Source organism: Mizuhopecten yessoensis, unplaced genomic scaffold, assembly GCF_002113885.1.
Source record: "Mizuhopecten yessoensis strain PY_sf001 unplaced genomic scaffold, ASM211388v2 scaffold716173, whole genome shotgun sequence".
In the NCBI taxonomy this organism is placed as follows: domain Eukaryota; kingdom Metazoa; phylum Mollusca; class Bivalvia; order Pectinida; family Pectinidae; genus Mizuhopecten; species Mizuhopecten yessoensis.
Window position 1 is genome coordinate 234,075 of NW_018479984.1, and position 6,237 is coordinate 240,311.

The 6,237-nt window shown below is 34.0% G+C and overlaps 1 protein-coding gene across 1 annotated transcript in view; it reads right to left on the reverse strand.

Moving 5' to 3' along the window:
* Positions 1-5,458, reverse strand: part of LOC110441941 (protein Wnt-5b-like) — a 66,211-nt gene extending 60,753 nt beyond the window's left edge. The window contains exon 1 of the mRNA XM_021485258.1: positions 5,246-5,458. The gene's annotated coding sequence lies outside the window, so the exon portion shown is untranslated. The remainder of the gene's footprint in view (positions 1-5,245) is intronic.
* Between the last annotated feature and the right edge of the window lie 779 nt (positions 5,459-6,237).

Sequence of the window (6,237 nt, forward strand, 5' to 3'; positions counted from 1 at the left end):
TAACTATAGTACAATCCCACGGTAGTGTTACACTAACTATAGTACAATCTCACGGTAGTGTTACACTAACTATAGTACAATCTCACGGTAGTGTTACACTAACTATAGTACAATCCCACGGTAGTATTACACTATCTATAGTACTATCTCATTATAGTGTTACAAATATCTAACTATAGTACTATCTCACGGTAGTGTTACACTAACTATAGTACTATCTCACGGTAGTGTTACACTAGCTATAGTATTATCTCACGGTAGTGTTACACTAACTATAGTATTATCTCACTGTAGTGTTACATAAACTATAGTACTATCTCACGGTAGTGTTACACTTACTATAGTACTATCTCACTGTAGTGTTACACTAACTATAGTACTTTATCACTGTCATGTTACATTAACTATAGTACTATCTCACTGTAGTGTTACACTATCTATAGTACTATCTCACTGTAGTGTTACACTAACTAAAGTACTATATCACGGTAGTGTTACACTAACTATAGAACAATCTCAAGGTAGTGTTACACTAACTATAGTACAATATCACGGTAGTGTTACACTAACTATAGTACAATCTCACTGTAGTGTTACACTAACTATAGTACTATATCACTGCAGTGTTACACTAACTATAGTACTATCTCACTGAAGTGTTACATAAACTATAGTACAATCTCACGGTAGAGTTACACTAACTATAGTACAATCTCACGGTAGTGTTACACCAACTATAGTACTATCTCACGGTAGTGTTACACCAACTATAGTACTATCTCACGGTAGTGTTACACCAACTATAGTACAATCTCACGGTAGTGTTACACCAACTATAGTACTATCTCACGGTAGTGTTACACCAACTATAGTACAATCTCACGGTAGTGTTACACTAACTATAGTACAATCTCACGGTAGTGTTACACTAACTATAGTACAATCTCACGGTAGTGTTACACTAACTATAGTACAATCTCACGGTAGTGTTACACTAACTATAGTACAATCTCACGGTAGTGTTACACCAACTATAGTACTATCTCACGGTAGTGTTACACCAACTATAGTACTATCTCACGGTAGTGTTACACCAACTATAGTACAATCTCACGGTAGTGTTACACCAACTATAGTATTATCTCACTGTAGTGTTACACTAACTATAGTATTATCTCACTGTAGTGTTACACTAACTATAGTATTATCTCACGGTAGTGTTACACTAACTATAGTACTATCTCACGGTAGTGTTACACTAACTATAGTACTATCTCACGGTAGTGTTACACTAACTATAGTACTATCTCACTGTAGTGTTACACTAACTATAGTACTTTATCACTGTCATGTTACACTAACTATAGTACTATCTCACTGTAGTGTTACACTAACTATAGTACTATCTCACTGTAGTGTTACACTAACTATAGTATTATCTCACGGTAGTGTTACACTAACTATAGTACTATCTCACTGTAGTGTTACACTAACTATAGTACTATCTCACGGTAGTGTTACACTAACTATAGTACTATCTCACTGTAGTGTTACACTAACTATAGTACTATCTCACGGTAGTGTTACACTAACTATAGTACTATCTCACTGTAGTGTTACACTAACTATAGTACTATCTCACGGTAGTGTTACACTAACTATAGTACTATCTCACGGTAGTGTTACACTAACTATAGTACAATCTCACGGTAGTGTTACACTAACTATAGTACTATCTCACGGTAGTGTTACACTAACTATAGTACTATCTCACGGTAGTGTTACACTAACTATAGTACAATCTCACTGTAGTGTTACACTAACTATAGTACTATCTCACGGTAGTGTTACACCAACTATAGTACTATCTCACGGTAGTGTTACACCAACTATAGTACAATCTCACGGTAGTGTTACACCAACTATAGTATTATCTCACTGTAGTGTTACACTAACTATAGTATTATCTCACTGTAGTGTTACACTAACTATAGTATTATCTCACTGTAGTGTTACACTAACTATAGTATTATCTCACTGTAGTGTTACACTAACTATAGTATTATCTCACTGTAGTGTTACACTAACTATAGTATTATCTCACTGTAGTGTTACACTAACTATAGTATTATCTCACTGTAGTGTTACACTAACTATAGTATTATCTCACTGTAGTGTTACACTAACTATAGTACTATCTCACTGTAGTGTTACACTAACTATAGTATTATCTCACTGTAGTGTTACACTAACTATAGTATTATCTCACTGTAGTGTTACACTAACTATAGTACTATCTCACGGTAGTGTTACACTAACTATAGTACAATATCACTGTAGTGTTACACTAACTATAGTACTATCTCACGGTAGTGTTACACTAACTATAGTACTATATCACTGTAGTGTTACACTAACTATAGTACAATCTCACGGTAGTGTTACACAAACTAAAGTACTATCTCACTGTAGTGTTACACTAACTATAGTACTATATCACTGTAGTGTTACACTAACTATAGTATTATCTCACTGTAGTGCTACACTAACTATAGTATTATCTCACTGTAGTGTTACACGAACTATAGTACTATCTCACGGTAGTGTTACACTAACTATAGTACTATATCACTGTAGTGTTACACTAACTATAGTACTATCTCACGGTAGTGTTACACTAACTATAGTACTATATCACTGTAGTGTTACACTAACTATAGTACTATCTCACGGTAGTGTTACACTAACTATAGTACTATCTCACTGTAGTGTTACACTAACTATAGTACTATCTCACGGTAGTGTTACACTAACTATAGTACAATCTCACTGTAGTGTTACACTAACTATAGTACTATCTCACGGTAGTGTTACACTAACTATAGTACAATATCACTGTAGTGTTACACTAACTATAGTACTATCTCACGGTAGTGTTACACTAACTATAGTACTATATCACTGTAGTGTTACACTAACTATAGTACAATCTCACGGTAGTGTTACACAAACTAAAGTACTATCTCACTGTAGTGTTACACTAACTATAGTACTATATCACTGTAGTGTTACACTAACTATAGTATTATCTCACTGTAGTGCTACACTAACTATAGTATTATCTCACTGTAGTGTTACACGAACTATAGTACTATCTCACGGTAGTGTTACACTAACTATAGTACCATATCACTGTAGTGTTACACTAACTATAGTACTATCTCACGGTAGTGTTACACTAACTATAGTACTATATCACTGTAGTGTTACACTAACTATAGTACTATCTCACGGTAGTGTTACACTAACTATAGTACTATATCACTGTAGTGTTACACTAACTATAGTACTATCTCACGGTAGTGTTACACTAACTATAGTACTATATCACTGTAGTGTTACACTAACTATAGTACTATCTCACGGTAGTGTTACACTAACTATAGTACTATATCACTGTAGTGTTACACTAACTATAGTACTATCTCACGGTAGTGTTACACTAATTATAGTACTATATCACTGTAGTGTTACACTAACTATAGTACAATCTCACGGTAGTGTTACACTAACTATAGTATTATCTCACTGTAGTGTTACACTAACTATAGTACTATCTCACGGTAGTGTTACACTAATTATAGTACAATATCACTGTAGTGTTACACTAACTATAGTACTATCTCACGGTAGTGTTACACTAACTATAGTACTATATCACTGTAGTGTTACACTAACTATAGTACAATATCACTGTAGTGTTATACTAACTATAGTACAATATCACTGTAGTGTTACACTAACTATAGTACTATATCACTGTAGTGTTACACGAACTATAGTACTATCTCACGATAGTGTTACACTAACTATAGTACTATCTCACGATAGTGTTACACTAACTATAGTACTATATCACTGTAATGTTACAGATATCTAACTATAGTACTTTCTCATTGAAGTGTCACAGATATATACATTGTAGTTATAATACTTTATCATTTAATTGTCAAGATATATATACATTGTAGTTATAATACTTTATCATTTAATTGTCAAGGTATATACATTGTAGTTATAATACTTTATCATTGAAGTGTCAAAGACATTTCTCTGCCATGAATTTGTTCAGATGAAGTTGTGATCTGGTCATTTTTCTGTTGTCAAATAATATTTTTTTCTGCTGTTATTTTATGTCAAATTTCCTACTGTTACATGTTGTGAATTGTTCGGAGCAACCTTTTATGTATTTTTCTGTTGTTGTATTACGTCTATTTGCTCCGGTGCTACTTTCATGTAATATTACCCCGACGTCACGTTTTTTTTTGTCGATGTTACATCATATGCATTTTTCTCGGCCCAACATTATGTGTATTTTTGTGCTGTTACCATTTCCTGTTTTTCTGTACCATAATGATATTCTTCTGTGGTAATTTGGTATATTTTGCTCTGTAGTTATATATTATTTGTACTTTTCTGGTATTAACCGGTACATTCCGTGTATTGTTTAGTTGTTACATGTGCATTATGTTAATTTAGCTGTTATTATACTATTTGTATCTTTTCCTGGTGCTACATTATGTTTGTGTAGCATTAAGGGTATGGCCTTTTGTTCTGTTATTAAATTACTTGTATTTTCTGTCGATATATTATTTTTCTGGTGTATTCGTCTAGTATTGCACGTATGGGGGTTTTCTTTCTTGATTTTAACTTAGTTTCCAGAACAAAATTGAACTACGAGTTAAGTAGTAAAACAAAATAAGGATCAATATCTGAAAATATGTTAAAATTTAACCATCCTAAATCATGCTTTGTTAAGACCAACAAATAAACACTAAAATGATATTTTTTTCTTTTTCTTCAGAAGAGACGAACAGTTGAGGTCCGGACTGTTTGGTTTTCGCTAAATCCGATTCCGTCTTGTTTTTCATATAGTACGTATACATGGAAGCAAATTGACATGCGTTATAACTTAAAAGAAAACTGTTTAGTACAGTGTATTTAAACTCCGTGGAATATCCATACTAGCGTAATAAACTTGTTACAAAACTGATGGAATTGTATATTTGATTTACCATATTACATTAACAGTTAAAATTGTATGTAGTTCCAAAATAAGATAATTATCAACGCATTTCAAAGCCTTTTGAAAGTCGCATGCTTCGTTGATTTTTCCCTTTCATATATTTCCAGTTTGACATTTATATAAATAATAATCTAAAAAAATTGCAGGAAACATATTTACCTTTTTTCTCTCTTGTACTGTACTTCAAATAATTCCAGAAATTGTAATTTCTTGGTGAAATCACGTTCGTTAGTCCACAATAGACTTATCCCATAGCTTGATATCGTATACAACACTTCCAAATCACCACGATGTAGTCACTCCTGACTTAGGAACGTTAAACACATCATCCGTATAGTCGTCATTCACAGGGCTACTCTTAAATCGTTATTACTTCACACATAATCGCCTGTATCTTTTATAAAACGTTTCATCCCCAAAACTGGAAACGTACACCGAACTTGACCAGTTTTGTTCCAGACTTATACATGTAGATAAAAAGATTGATTTTAAGGATGAACAAAACTGGTCAAAATGTGTATAATTTTCTTTAACGCAACAGAAAAATCTTTGATCATGAGTCCGGTCGAGTGGAAAGGGTTCAGCGGCTATGTAATGTGGATTTTACACGGTCAATTGGTCAAGCCTATAGCGCGTGTTAACATAGACAATACGGACCGACCCTCTCACAATAGGGGTTAATTGAGAAGATCAGTGACCAATCTAGCGCGAGCGCTCTGGCTTCTGGCTTCTTGCTAATCCGGATTACTGAAACCACTGGCCACTTTGTGCCGGCCAAGTAGAGGTGAAGAAATCCGATAAACTCAAGAACTCTTATCGGGATTAAACGACACACTTAAAGCCGTAAGAAGTAACACATACTTGTACTAATCGCGTAAGCCTTACCGGTTATAGGATCGTACAATGATTGTGATTTCTCAGTAACGTTCACAGGTAAGCACAGGTAATTAGCCCATTTCCTGCGGTAATATCTTTGATCGATGTGACCTGAGTGATGAACTACTCGACTAATCCGACGACTTGCAGTGCACTGTCTCTTCGAAATTATAAAGATATGTGCACGCAATGTAAAACTATTATAACGTTCAAGGTCTTCGGTACAGCTTCCAGTATATATAAAACGTCAATCCGCCGCATTTCTGTACGAAACT